A 16,107-nucleotide genomic window follows, 5' to 3' on the forward strand; every position below is an offset into this window, starting at 1 on the left:
GAGGACATTACCTTCTTGCCGTTTAGCTCCACAAGAGTATTGTTTCCAGCAGGTCTCCCCAGTCTGTATAATGCCATTATGAAGGATGTTGAGCCTCCAATATGCATCACACACAAGGACAGAGCAAATAAGAATAATGTCTGAAGACTACAAGGAAGCACTAAACTTCAAATTGAATCTGAATCTAACAAGTATATGTTTTTTAAATGTTGGGAAACAGCCAGCTGAGTAATATGGCTTTGAATGTGACAAGTATAACTATACATTCCTGACTTAGCCAGTCAGCCAAAGAAAAAATGCGGCTCCCAAGAAAAGCTGAGCATTCTGGTTTTCAAGTGACACTCGAATGATGTCACTTCATGAGCCAACAATAGGAATTCAATTGTTAACTCTTTTCTTCTCTACCCTCCTCAACCCAGTCCTGTTCTGCCTGCTTTCATTCACTCCTGTCTTTTAGTACTTGCTTAAATAGAACTGTCCTTTGCTTCATCACACTATGCATATTTACTTTTTCTTATCACCCTCTCAAGGTGTTTTGTTATATTTGTTTATTTTTTATACACCTTGAGGGCTGAACTTAAAAGAGTTACTTATCAAGTATTTTGTTAGAGTTTAGCATTTGTTATGTCTTGCTGTTATATGCCAAGAGAAACAAGACAAAAATTTGCAACAAAGGTAATGAGTAAGAGAAAAAAGGCACAGTCTGGTTAAGTTAACAGAGTCTTTGGGTAATTTATAGATACCATTATGTTTGTTGACTTGGAACAAAGCCCTGGATCTGTGCCACCTAGCTTAAAGCAAACATATTTTTAAATCAACAATTGTAGTGACTTTACAGACATGTACAAACATCCCCATAACATCTTTTAACATGGCTTTGGTCACATTTTAGAAAACTAACATTCAGCATTACCAGTATTATTGAGACTTGAAAGTTGATCCTAAAAGTTTGGCTTAGGTCCCCCTCATACCCATTGTCAATAGACAAGCGCATGCCGAAATCACATAAGTTGTCATTACTAATTTTAGAAAACAGCAAGGCAAACAATCTGTAAAATTAGGTTCAAAATATTAATGGGGATTCTATTCAATAGATGAAGAGACAAGAGAACAGGGTTTTAAATGTACTGTTTTAAGGGAGTAAGAAAAAATAGAAGTTTTGCACTAGACAGCCAATTTTTTAAGCTAAAATCGTTTTCTAATTCAATTAGAAGCATCCTAATACACATATATTTTATAATATAAATACAGGTATATTCTGAGAGCAAAGTAGATCTAGATGTATGGACAAAGATCGATCAAAGTGAGGAAGCTTTACACATATTTGCTAAGGTGCATGGAATTAGTATCATTGGTTGCCATATCCTACTTATTTAATAGCTTTCATAGAGCATAAACATTTTAGTCATTCTTAAAAATGAGCAGGATGACATTAATTTTTACTTCTAAATATTTATATTTCTTATTGCCTCTTTATTCCCTTATTTATCATTTTATGAATCGTCAAAATTCTGATAGTCTTTTCAATGTCTAGCATACTGCTAAACACAGCATATTAAAGTGTATTATTGTTAACCAAACTAGATAAAAACATCAGTCACACACATAGATGATGGCTTATACTAAAAGCTCCTAAGTGAAGTGGAATACACCATGATAGGTCCAATAAATAAGGAGATACCCCTGGTGAAAGTGAAAGTTGAGAAAGTGTTGGTGGAAACAGTGAGAACATGAAAAAAATAAGTCAGAATAAAACAAGGTCGTGACATCCTTGAAACTCAAATTTAGGAGGTGTATATTCTTTCCTGAATTATTCAGAGATTATGAAAATTCAAGGACGGATTATTAGGTGGGAATGAGTTTCTGTGTGGCAATCAGTTTCTTTTTCCATTCTGTGTCTTGCAGCTTCTTGTATAAAGGTGCATGATTCACTTGGCACACCTGGGTATTAGTTGTTTCACCATAGTGTCCACTTTTACTTTTTCTGATGAGGATTTTCCAACATGATGAAACACATGGCTATAATTGTATAACCATAGTATGAGAATTCCTTCTTTGCTCCTGTGAATGCTTAAAAATTTGGGAGGTGTTTGGAACCTGAGTGGGAGTGCTGCTCAGAAATTGCAGAAAACAACAAGCTAGACGGCATTGCTGGCTAGGTCTCCACATGTTTAGGAATGTCAGTTGCTTCTCTTGTCAAATAGTGAATTCTCATTATTTGAAATGCAGAGAGCCTCAGAAATAACGCAAGTGATGGCTCATGAGTCTGCCCTTCCCACAAGCCCACAGCTGTCCCTCAGGTCTCAGCTGGTACTTACCCCTCTACCATCTCCCAGGCTTACTTTCTCACATGCTAGCAGTTCCACCATTATTTTGGTCAATTTCAATGTACATGTTGATAATTTGCTGTGTAGTCCAGGCTCAAAATTCCTGATGCATTTCAAATTTAAGGGACTTTGTCTTTACTCCATAGCCTAGATCCTATTATTACTGCTTGGAGATTGCCCTCATCTAGAACTGCCCCACATTTGAAATCTTGTTTTGTAAATGTTCTTTTTTACTTAAGAGAAGGAATAATTTATCATTATAGAAACTTTTTTTAAAAAATTACTCATGACTCTATCACTCAAAACCATGTCAGAGTTCATGGGTGCCTCCTCCATCTTAACTGGAGGGTTCAGCCGTGAGAATGAGTTTACACCGTTGGCTTCTTCCAGCTCCTTCTAAGGATTTAAGTTTGGCTTTGTCTGCCTCTGCTGACTCAATTCCACAACCGCGTTTATCTTTGCAAATTCTTGACATCTCTTTTTCTGCTGTATCTCCTTATAGTAGTCTTTGTAGGGTTACATCTTTTTGTTCTTTTTAGGAAGAAACAGAGATTTTTAAAAGAAAGTATAAGCAGTTTGCCATGTTCACCTTCCCAGCTATACTCAGTCCTTTTGCACGGTCCCATTCAACTTGCTTACTGCCTCACCTTAACCAGTCTCTTGCTATTTCCTTCACTAGATTTTCCCCACCCCACATGCTAATCCCTAACTAGTAATCTATCTTCAAATACCAGCATCTTCTGCTACCACACTTAGGGCACCAGTGTTTGCTTATGGTCTCAGCTACACTGTTAAAGCCATTCAACAATCTTCTGAGACTTTCCTCCTGTAATTTCACAACAGCAATTCTAAGGTTTCACTATACTTTTCAGGTCATTATGTACTGTTTTCTGAGGATAGATTGCCTGGACTTGCATCCTGATTCTAGGATTTACTAATCCAAGTGACCGCATGCTATGTAACTGTTTATAATCCCTCACATGTAAGACAGGGAGGATACTAATAGTTTTTAATAGTATAGTTATAAAGGGGACCCTTTAGTGCAGCATGTAGGCAGCATTTCAGTCTCATAATAATATACTTATAGGAATAATAATGTTAATCATGAGATTTTTGTAATGATTAAATATGGTAATAAATATAAACCTTTTAAAAGTATTCTTTGTATGTAAAAAGTACTGTGTCCCCTTTCCTTAAATAAATCAACTAGCCCTCTTCTACCCAGAGAAAATTAAAGGTACTTGTTAACTCTATTATTTTATCATATACTCCTCAAAATGTTTATACTTACATATATATGTTTATATATACTTACACATATATGTTTATATATATTTCTTTCCTCTTTCCCTATTTCAAAAGGAAACATACACTTCTGCTTCTAAAAAGTAATGGGATATAATATGTACAAGCACTGAATGATCCTATCACCTTGAGAGGGCTTTTGAGAAGTTACACAGATGGGTTTTGAAGGTTGGATATAAGCCAGATGGTGAAACTGAAGGAGCCGTTTTAGGCAAGAAGAATCTCATATACAAACACATGGCTATGTGAGTAGGATGACACTTTGGGGACCCTACCCATATTTAACAGAGCAAAGAATTCATACGTGCGAATATTGAACATTTGGTGTATGTGAAGGTAGGGGTTTCTCTTCCTTATATGGCACGTGTGAGCATTTTATTAGCTGGACTATGTTATTGTTCATTAATTTGTCAAGCATATATCTTCTGCTCAGTTGTATTGATTTATCTCATGTGCTTTGGACCAGTGTCTTATACTTATTTTGATTGCTCAGAGTGGTGCCAAATACATTGTAAGTCATCAGCAAATGATTATTACATAATTAATTCTTTGAGATTCAAAAAGGTCTTTATTCCTAACAGTCAATTATTTTTTTAGTAATCAAGAAAGTCATTATTTAAATTCCCATGCTTTTAAATGGAAAATACTCATGTAAACACAAGAGACATGAACACAGTTGAAACCTTGCATGGTATCTGTAGTTAATAGAAATAGGACAATGAGTGTATACAGGGAACAATGATTTTATATACTCCTATGCTAGGAGTATATAAAACAACCCATGCTAAGATGCAACCAAAATAGTACATGCTTTAAGGAAGACTTTCTTTATCAAATGTGACCATGCTTACAAAATTTTGATGCATTTTAAAAAGTGATGTTTATCAATTATAAAGCTTACATTAAATTTAGTACTCGCAGTTATAATGATTAAAAAAATCCTTTAGAACCGCTTTTACTTCCCCCTCACAAGCATTTCTGTGTAAAACTGGAGAGTCTGCAGTCTCCTCCATCGGAAGCTTTCCCATGTGTACTTCTCCTTTCTGCTCCATAGCAGTAGCAATATTCTTTCCAATTAATTACCTAGGACCCGCCAACCTCTGGTGTCACATCCTGTTAACATTCCATTAACAGATGGAAATGAGCTGATATAGTTTGGATATGCTTTTCTTAATGCTTCCAGCTTCTTACATGATACTTCTCCTTCCTTTTTCTCAGTGTCCTAGGGCCCTCTTTCTAAAATTGCCTTCATTCCATGGTCAAACAGGAAAAGATAGTAATATGATCCATTTACATGTGATGAGTTTTGACAAATTACATGTGAATATGAACATTTGCATCAACACATTCCTTGCAGACAGGACTTAGTTGTTAATTTTTTTCCCTCTAATGGTGAAATGGAAGATTTTTAATCCTATTTTTGGAATTTAGGTTTTCTGCCAGTAAGTGAAGAAATTTGTGATTCATGTTGTTCGGGGTTATTCTGAAATCATAGTGAAGCATGTAACCTACTCGGGCAGAAAACAGCTCTGGTAAAGTAAAATTCTGTAAGTAGCCAAAATTCTGCTCATTTGGTTTGCTCTTCTCTGGACACCCATATTTTCACTCTAATAGTTAGAGATAGTACAGTCACTTCAGGTACTTTAGAGCAATTATTTACCTTAAACTATGGAAATAGAAAAACAAATATTTGCAATATACAATAAAAGCATAAAAATGCATCACATTCTGGCCAGGCTCTTCCTGGTTTATTCTTTTATTAGAGTCTATGAATCTCCTTTGAAGTTATGTACTATACTTGATCACTGGATCCAATTACTTGCTTCCTGTCTCATTTTTTAAAAAGTACTTGTGAGCACTTAGTAAACTCCCCTCCCTGTGGCTCCAAGCTACCAGGACACAGGCCCCGCCAACACCCTCAATCTTCTCAGTTCTGCTGAAGAATTTGACCTTCACAATTATACACCACTTTGGGAGCTTTCTCTTCCCCAGAAATTTGTAGTACCCCAATTGCACTGCATCAATGAGAGGGGTCTTGTTTTTGACAGCATTTATCCGTGTCTGCTCACAGATCAAAACTTATGCCTGCTCACTGACCAAGGTCCATAGTTTATCAAGGTGGATAGTGAGGCAGAGAAGCTCTGGTTCCTCTTTAAGTGGTCATGCCTCATACCAGCTTTCCCAAAGTAAACTGGGTGATATTTGTCAAAGTCGATTTTGTGATAATGCAAGCCACCAGCATTACCTTCTCCTCCTGGGTGCTTCCAGTGCTTTCCAGTGTGACTTTGGCTGTGGCTCATGTGGCCCTGAAGTTTCCGGGTCCTCCTAAGTCTGGTTGTTATGTTGGTGGCTGGCATGAAAGAGTTCTGTGTCAATTTTTTTAAAAAAGGAGACTATTCTCAGTTTCTGCTAAAGTAATTGTCAAGTATTACTTTAATCTGTATTCATCGATTTATAGGCAAGCCCTTCTTTAACTTATAAAACAGAAATATACAATTTCTCTCATGTAATTGTAAAAATATTTTCAGGCTCATTTAAAACAGTTAAAGTGGAAGAGAATTCTTTAATCTTTCTTAAACTTAATTTCTTTATCTGTTTTTGTTTTGGGATTCCATCCTCTTCTAACTACTCAAGGATCACCTCTCATTCCTAACATTCAGTTTCCCTCTATAAGCACTTTCTCACCAGGAGTTAAATATACTGTGTTGCCTATTTTAAAAGTATAAAACAAAATTTTTTTCTAGATTTCATGTCTCCTTCAGCTACCAGCCTATTTCCCTCCATCCAACACCTCTTCAAAAACAAACTTTCTACAGTTCTTGTGTGTGCTTATTCTTTCTCCTCATAGTTCATGTCAAAACGCATCACAATTTGGCCTCAAACTTAACAATTACCAAAATTACATTTGCTATGATTATAAAATTAACTTGATATTAAAACCAAGTGACTTTTCAATATTGACTTTTGCTATATTTGATCCTGCTAACTTCATATTCCCTCTTGGAAGACTTTCTTCTCTTGCTTCTGAAGACATCACACTCTTGTTTTCTATCATTCTGGATTTTCTTATTCAATTGTTTTTGTGAAGTATTCTTGGTTTTTTTTTCTCTGACTTTCTGTAAAATATTCCTGTTCCTAAGGATTCTGTCTTAGGCCCTCTTCTCTTCTTCCTCTATACATTTGTATTCAGTAATCTCATTTACTTTTATGACTTCCATTCTATCATATAGAGTGATGAATCTAAATAGTTTTATTTCTCTTCCATTTACCTTTCCTGAGCTTCATGTATAAATAGCTTTATTCAATGGCCCACACAATACATCTGCATTTTCTATAAGTACAGAAACTCAACATAGAAAAAAATAAGATCCTCATTATCTTATACAAAACTACTTCTCCCCCAGTGCTTTATAACATAAATTCAGTCAGTAATTCGTGCCAGATTCCAAGAAATTATCTTCACTAAAATAGAAGTAATACATTCAGAAAATCCCAACCATAATCTACTTCTATCTATCTTTTTCCCACTTCTTAAGGGCAGACAATCACAATTTCTCATTAGATAGATATTTGTCAAAGTGTAACCACTAATGTCCTCCCTGCTTTTGGCCTTACATTCTTCCAATTCACCTTACATACACGAGACAGCATGTCTTTCAGAGAATAGGAATATGATCATATCTCCTTTTTGCTTCAAATACTTCAGTGGCTTGTCATTGCTCTTAGAAAAAACATTTAATCTTTTAATCATGGCTTCTGAAACATTTTATGATTCAACCCCAGTATACTTTCATTTTTATTTCTTATCAACTTTCAATTTATGCTTCAACTACATGCAGTTTTTTTCCATTCCTTGAACACACCAAGTGCCACCTAGCTTTGGTGCATGTCTTTGAGAGGATTACTATCGGCTATCTCTTCCTGTTTTTTACCTGGATAGACTTGTATTCATGTTTCTGATATTAAATTAAATGTCACTGCCTTTAGGAAGCCTTCTCTGAATCCCCAGATAGAGCTCAACTGTTCTCCTTTGCATCATCATTATCCTGTCAGAAATTATCACACTATTGCTTGTTTATTTGCATTTATTTCCTACTATTATGTAAGCTCTGTGAGAGAAAGTCTATTTCTCATTTACCATTACATCAGCGAGGCTTAGAAGCATGAGGCATTACATGAGTATTTATCAAATAAACTGGTAATAAATATCCCTTTCTTATCTGCTAAACTTTCAAGATTTTTGAGGGCAGAGTTATTCCCAGGTTGATTTTAAATTGAAAAAAATGTCCTTATATGTTTAACAAGTATGTCTTTTTGTATAATATCTATTCTCTTAAGTTTGTGAAGGTATGTTTTATGTCTCAGAATGTGTTCCATCTTGGTAAATGTTCCATGAGAGTTAGAGAAAAAAATGTATATTCTGTGTTGCTCTATGATGTATTCTATGAGTATCAGTTAAATCTACTTGATTAACGGTGATGTTCAGTTCAACTATACCGTTACTGATTTTCTTTCTACTGGATCTCTCACTGTGTATTCATAGATTACTCTTTCATGCAGTTTTATCAGTTGTCCCATCACATATTTTGATGATCTATTGTTAGGCACATACACATTGAAGACTGTTGTTTTCTTGGTGAATTGACTCCTATATCATAATATAATGCCCCTTTTAAAATTACTGACAATTTTCCTTTTTCTGAAGTTTGTTTTGTGTGAAATTAGTATAGCTATTACAGTTTTCTTTTGTTCAGTATTACTGGTATTTCTTTCTGCCATAACTTTACTTTTATTCTACCTAAGTCTTTATACAAAAATCTAGTTAGTTCAGTGTACTAGCCTGAAGTACCTATTCAGAGCTGGATATTTAGAGACTTGCAAGGAACATGACTGGAAAATTGGTGACAAGGCAATTTGGGGAAAAGGTATGTGTATTGACTTCTCTGAATAGGCAAAAATGTGAATATATTTGTTTCATAGGAGAATGCTCATAGAAAGTTGACCTGAAAGGTAATAATCAAGTGGATAGTATGATCTATTCTGTGGATACCAGTCATGCTCTCTCCCTAGCTACTGCCAACACCTTCTTCTGGGCTGATGTACAAAGTGGCCATGGTGGCAACGATGAAGGTTATGCTTGGGCTCAGCAACGTGGACTTTTCTATTCCTCACAGGTGATCTTGCTGTGGCCACCTCTGAGTGTCATGTTGACCTATTCAAAGTAACAACTCTGAAAAGGGAAGAGCACCCAAAATATAGAATAAGAAACCTCAAGGTTCAAAAATTAGCTGAATATCTCATTCTTTTTGCAGCCAGACTTTTGAAGGGATTTTATCCTCATCTCTCAATTTACCCGAATCCTTGTGTAAGTCCCCTAAAGCATATTGAAGTCAAGTATCCTATACAAAACCTTGTCTTTTATTGGTATTCAATTTTAATCTCTCCCCTTCAGAATTTTCTGTGGCACTATGGGTGCTTTGTCAAAACCCTCATATGACCTAGAATTTTACTTTCAGAACAATCCCCTTAGTGACAAAGAAATTTTATTTGCCTTTCCATTAAGATGAACATTATCTTCAGAGATAGTGTGGCAGAGTTTGCTAGGTAAAGAAAGCAAGTTCAGACCGGAAGGAATTCCATCTAGATAGGAATGTTTTACATTGCTTTTGTAATGGTTACAAGAAGAGGAGGCAAAATGAGACAAAGAAAACATAACTACTTTAGGCTTCTTTCTTCCTTGATGATAAGCAGACACACTATTTATTGAAACCTGTCTCAAAATCTGACTGTAGAATTGCTGTGGTCAACAAAGTTACTCAAATCTCATCTGTGTTTCTTCATTCATTAAGGAAGATAAAATATAGGAAGATGACACAAGTTAAGAAATATGACTATTAGTTAAATATTTTAAGAGAAAATAAATCCAGATTTCTTTTCAATGGACACCAAACATCAAGAATTTCTTGAAAAACTACCCAAAGCACCACAAGATCAAAGAGGAAATTGCATAAGAGAGCAAAAGTATGGGCTGAGACATTCATTGGCTGACTCCAACTTTGGCATCATCTTTCCTTCTTGCCCCACTCCAGCACTAAGCACAGTAAAAGGAACAATGAAAATCACAGTGAGGCTAGGCTTGGACTCCTTTTCTACACTGACAATGAGAGGGCTATCAATCAACAAGGTCCATAGTGAACCAGTCCTCGCCAAAACTATATATAGTAAAGGCCTGCCTTGCATCAGTGCCTCTGGTGGTATGAAGTACTGGTTATTATGAGCTGAACTGTGTTCCCCTAAATTCATATGCCAAACTCAGTACTTCACAATTGAATTATATTTGGAGATCAGGTTCATAAAGAAATAATTAAGTTAAAATGAAGTCATATGGGTGGTACCTAATCCCACATAACATGTCTCCTAAGAAAAGGAGATCATGATGCAAACACACACAGATGGAAGATGATGTACAGACACAGAGAAAACAATTGATTCCAAAGAGAGAGAACTTGAAAGAAACCAGTCCTGTTGCCACCTTGATCTCAGATTCCTAGTCTGCAGAATTGAAAGAAGATAAATTTATGTTGTTTAAGCCATGCAGCCTGTGGTACTTTGACATGGAAGCCCTAGCAAGCTAATCACTAGTGTTGGTATAAAGAGAGCCAATGTTATATGACATTTGAGGAAAAGTAGATTTTAAATAACAAGAGGCCTCCATTTAGAAGAAAAATTATTTTTCCTAAGGAAGATGAGAGCCAAAAAAAAGCAAATCAATGCTTTGATTTGCATCAAAAAAGTGCATCCCTCTACTCTTTGTTTATAAAATTAGTCCTGCTTGCCCTTTATCATTTTAACATGTATTGAATGCAAAGGTATGTGTTGGTATATAACAAGTGATTCAACTTGCAATGTTCATTCATGAGACTTAACCATTTAAAATTTGAAAGCATATATCCTTGAATGGTATTCAACAAATTTAGATTGTGTGTCTTAAATCTTTACCAACAAGTTACTTGTCTTCATTTATTCATTTTAGTTGTTTAAGATTCTCTTAGTAGAGGCGAGAGTAGAGTCCTCCCTTCTCAGGAGCAGCATTTGTAGCTTTGCCTATCTCCAGATTATTGATTGTTCAATTCAACATATATTAATCGTCTACATTACTTTTCCAGTGTTATTGAGTAGGATCAAGCATGCATGTTATACACACACACACACACACACACACAACTGTAAACTTCCAAGGAAAATCAGATTCATTCAGAAGAATGTAGGGACTTCTACCATAGGTATCTCTAATCAAAGACACCTCCTAGGTTTGTCTCTTTGTCACATTTCAGGACACATTTCTTGTCAACTCTGGCTGAGCTACACATGACAAAGAAACATGTCTTTCTCCAAGTTCTCTGTTAGGGGAATTCAAAACACTTCCCTTTAAAATGAAATTGAACTGAAACAAATACTTCCTTACTTTAATGTGACTCATATTCACTTAAATCACCCATGAACAGCCAACATATATTTTGCTCAGTCTTAGAATTGTGTATGGTGAGAGAGTTAAGGTCAATAACAGTTACTTCAGCATGTCTGGAAACAGTGACTTCATAAGAATTTTCTGATTTTAAAGGTCACATATGTTATACAAAATGTAATAGCATGTGTTCTCACTGTATGAGACAGCTCATTGCGACACTTGGGAGGTTGAGCAATATGTCTGCATTACTTGGTGCACACAAAAAATGCATAACTTTACATATATTAATTTGCACAGGACTGAACATAGAAAAACATTGTAAGTGATAGAACATTATCCAACATGTTTTCAGTTTTGACTCCCCCAGTCCCTGAAATGGAAAATCACAAATAGATTTAGATCTCCAACCATAATTCAGTCATAATAATCCAGCATTATTAAGGTTTTGTCCCAGAATTTAAATCATTTTTCCTTAATTTGTGTGAATAGTAGTATATAATTTATGGAGAGGAGCACAGTAAAGATGATGTAGAACTTGTGTCAAAAAACATGAGTTTAAATCCTAAATCTTCTTTAGCTTTGTCACTTTGGGATAGTTACTTGACCTCTGAGACATACCTTCTGCATTCTGAAATGGACTAATAAACCTAAAAAGGCTGTTTTAAGCCTAAGTAGCATAGGTATAGAAGTTGGTGAAAAGCAGATACTTAATTTAAAAAAAAACTTAAATCATATAAGGAAAGCAAAGAACTGCAATCTGAATATTTTTATATTTATTGTTGTTCAGTTATAGTTGTCCTGCCATTTTCCCCATTGCTCACCCCTGCCCCATTCCCTCCACTCCCACAGTCAATACCCTCATTGTCCATGACCATGAATCCTCTATTTGTGTTCCTTTGCGAAGTGAATATCATCAAGATTTCAAAGGGAAAAAACAAAGCCAACCACTATTTGTTCATACTGGATTGCAAAAAAAGCAATTCAGTTGACTGAGAAAAGTGAAACTGATGACTCACATCAAAAACGCGATTCATATTTTACTCTCAAAAAGGAAGCTTAACAATGGTGAGCTAAGGAATGCACTGAAATACATATAGAAGTTTCAATAGGTTCATATTACCCCATTAAGATATATGTTTATGTCATCATGGTAGTCTGTGGTTGTAGAAAGATCCAGAAGCCCAGTGCGAACAAATGTCTGCCTGTGACATACCATTCTGTCATTATTAGTTTATTGTTTTGCAGTTACCAGATCCAATCCTTAAGAATGCCTCCAGGTTGGTGGTTTCACTAGTATGTTCTGAGTAATCCAAGAGCTCTGTTGGTATTCTTTACAGGTTAAATATCAGGGCCCCACATATAATTTCAGTGAAGGAAGAAAGAAAGAGAGGAAAACTGGGATAAAACAAAAGAAGAAAGAGAAAAGAAAGGAAGGAAGGAGGGAATGAAGGGACAAAGGAAAAAAGGAAGGAAATAAGGGAGAAAAGAAAGGAAGAGAAGAAAGGAAGAAGGCAAAAAAGGTTGAGACAATTATTATTCTTGCTAAATTCTGTGATATTATCAGATTTTAATAATGGAAACAATAATTACAATCATTATTGTCAACATCATCATTGTATAGCTATTGATAACTTAAATACATTCTCAAAAATTCTGGAAGGAAAGTAGTATCTTCATTTTACACAGGAAGATATTAAGACTCAGGCAAAGTTAGAAAATGAATGCAGAACTAGGATTAAAACAAGTAAATATTAATTCTGTGTTTTGTTCTTTTTCTTACATGTCACAGTGTCTCCGTGGGATGCAGGCTATGCAATGTAGATTAGCAAAGAAGTAGTTTCTTAAGAAATGCTCTTAAACTCTCTGAAGGGTAACAAATGAAATTAAATTGGGGAGAAGGGAGAAGAGAGTTGTGGTACAGTCACAACAGTACCTCAGACAACCTCACAGGGAACTGTGAAGCTGGAATGGCCCATTAGATTGTTGTGGAAAAGGGGCTGGGCCTTCTACTCATTGGTCAATAAGTCAATGAATGAGGTCTATCCCTGGAAGGGGACTTGAACCTGGCCAAGGCAGCTCTCTTCAGCAGAAGCAGTTCCCAAAAAGAGCTGAAGACTGTGACCTGTCATTTTTACAGCAGTCCTAGAAGTCTGGAGAAGCAGTCCTTCAGTTTAAAGGGAAACCTGATGACAGAGGAGACCAGTGTTAATGTAATTGTCTCTATAGAATGAAAAGGAACTTCAGAAGACATAAGCACAGGGAAGAAATCAGCTAATGCATAATAGAAAAAATAGCACTTAGTAGGGGAAGCTCATTTAAAAAATACATAGGCACATTTGTCTTGTCCTAGAATGAAGAAAATTATGTAATTAACATGTACTCATCATTTAACTTTGTTAATTCAAAATATTTCATACTTGTTTTCATAAGATTTAAACTGAATAGTCAGACCATTCAACCACCTGTGTATCCCTTCAAGATTTCATGTCACTCTTTGCTTTATTGTGATTTCCCTAAAAAACTGAGGCCTTGGCTCAAGCCTCTGTGTGGAAGTTTTATCAGAGAATGCAATCCCACAGCAGCCAGAGCAAAGGAAGAAGGGTTGTAGGCCTGGCATGCAGGAAAAGCAAGTGCATAATATTTGCATTTTATCCTCTAATTGTTTTTAAAAATCTGCAGCATCTAGAGTTATGTTTCATTTTTATTTCTATTATTGTTTATTTGTGCCATTTTCTTTTCTAAGTTTTTCATGGCCCACAGAGTGAAGTATCTGTCAATTCAGTTATTTCTTATCAAAGAAACAGCTTTTGGTTTTGCTTGCATTCTCTAGTATATCTTCTTACTCCCTTTCACTAATTTATGCTGCTTCTTTTATTCCTTTTTGGGGGTTACTTTGTTGTTCACTTTCTAACTTCTTGAGCTGGTTGTACTATTAATTTTGAGTCATTTGTACTATAAAATTTAAGGCTATAACTGTTCTTCCATGTACAACTTTAGCTGTACTACACACATTTTCGCATGTTCTAGTTTAATTATTACCCATGGCACTTTAAAATATTTTTGTGATTCCGGAGGATGGAGTTAAATGTATGCCCTAGTTCATTGTAAACTATCATCACCATTCTGTTCAAGGCTTTCTCATTATCATTATTTCGTTACTTTCAATTCTACTTCCCACTTTTTTCTTTAGGCATCCACTCTGTAGTGCTGATATTTGTCTTTTGATATGCATGTATCTTTGGATATAATGCTTGGTATTATAGTGTTTATTTTACATTACCATAAATCTTGCTTTCTCTCACTTTCTTTTTTAAATTCAACATTGTTTTTAAGATGTCTCCATTGATATGTGCTTACGTCTACTTCATCTATGAAATGTGTCTACTACATATTACTTAGCCATTTCCATAAATGATGGAGACATCTGGGTTTTCTTTACCTTCTCACTACCATGGGGTATAAAAGTACCATACTGATAAGACTAGTGATGATTAGCAAAAATCACAAATGTAAAATGCTAGGAGAGTTGCCTGACACCAAGTAAGAACTAAATGAATGGTAACTATTAATATTGCCTTTTTAACTAAAAAAATATTTATTAAAACTTCTAAACCAAATATGCCTCCCAAATCCATTTGGAACGAAAGCATCAGAGCCACATGTCATCACATGCGCAGTCCGACCAAGGGGGAGACACAGCAGCTCCTCTGTTACCTTCCTCCAGGTTCTTTCCTCCCTGCCACTGCTCCTATTATGAAATTTTCCACCAAGCAGGGAGTGGAATGGAGAGTAATGCCATGAATCCCATCCTGAGCACTCCCCTCTTGTCTCGCCAAGACGTGGAGCTCCAGAAGGGCCCAGAGCAGACAGGCTGCCACTTGCAGCACCACAGTGAGGTAATTCTGCCAAGAGGTTGTGCTTCTTCCTAATTCCACAGAAGCAGTAGATTCTCCTCAAAGAGGTCGCTATAAATCCTCTTCTGGCAGCCAAATGATGGGCACCCGGGACCCTGCGAAACTAACCAGTTCTCTAACCAAGAGCACCCCCGGGGAGTAGTAGGAGACAGTCTGATGGGGAATAAACCATTTAGATTTTATTTAGCAGGAACGATCAATTTAATAAAACAAATGAAAGAACTTCAAGTAGGCTACTTTTTGCTTCCAAAATTTTTTAAATAAAAAACCCTGCTGCCGAAGGTATATGTCACAAAATATGGATGGTAAAACTAGTGGTAGGTGGAAAGCAGGCTGGCTCTGTGGTGTTCTCCTCAGGTCTGGAACTCTGGCAGAATCGTGTCTGACACTTCACATTCCTCTTGGCTTACATTGTCCACACCTGTAGTAGTGGACATGGGATGAGATTTTATCTATGTTTTCCTCAGAGTCTTGGCATTTCCTTAAAAATATGTTTTATGATCCATACTTATTTAAATGGCATCTCTATTTTTAACTAGTATATGCTATCAAATTGAGAGAAGAGAAGAAAGAGTAGTATCATACACGGATGTAAATAAGGATGCAGACAAATTGCTGTTGATTAACACATGGTATAACACCAGTTGGTCCAAAAACATTTGTAGTTCAGGATTTAAATCTTAGAATGTAGAGTTGGAAGAATAAATTTAGATAATCTAACCCAACCTCTTCATCTTATAAGTAAAGAGAAAATGCAGTAAGGAACAGTGAATATATTTGTCCAAAGATGACTGGCTAGTTAGAGGAAGAACTGGGACAAAAACCCAGAGTGGTTGAACGCCTCGTTGTGTGGTTGCTGCATTATGTCTGTAAAAGACTCAATATCAGTTTTGTGTTGAATACAAAAATGAATCAGGCATGTTTTATAATTTAGGGAAAGAATCAAATTTTCTAAAAAGGAAGGGGAAATAATTTTTTAAATTATTAGAGGAGTGGATTATAAAAAATGATGCACTAATGGTAAATAGTTGCTGTCAAAGGCCTACAACATGATGGCCCTGAGTGAAGTTTACTTGTCCAAAAAACTCAACAC

At 35.8% G+C, this 16,107-nt stretch overlaps 1 pseudogene; it reads right to left on the reverse strand.

The window, feature by feature from the left end:
• Positions 1–5,447: 5,447 nt before the first annotated feature.
• LOC119065126 (60S ribosomal protein L27a-like) lies at positions 5,448–5,989 on the reverse strand (annotated as a pseudogene).
• Positions 5,990–16,107: the final 10,118 nt, after the last annotated feature.

Source organism: Artibeus jamaicensis, unplaced genomic scaffold (assembly GCF_021234435.1).
Source record: "Artibeus jamaicensis isolate MK-2021 breed Jamaican fruit bat unplaced genomic scaffold, CSHL_Jam_final contig_402, whole genome shotgun sequence".
NCBI lineage: Eukaryota > Metazoa > Chordata > Mammalia > Chiroptera > Phyllostomidae > Artibeus > Artibeus jamaicensis.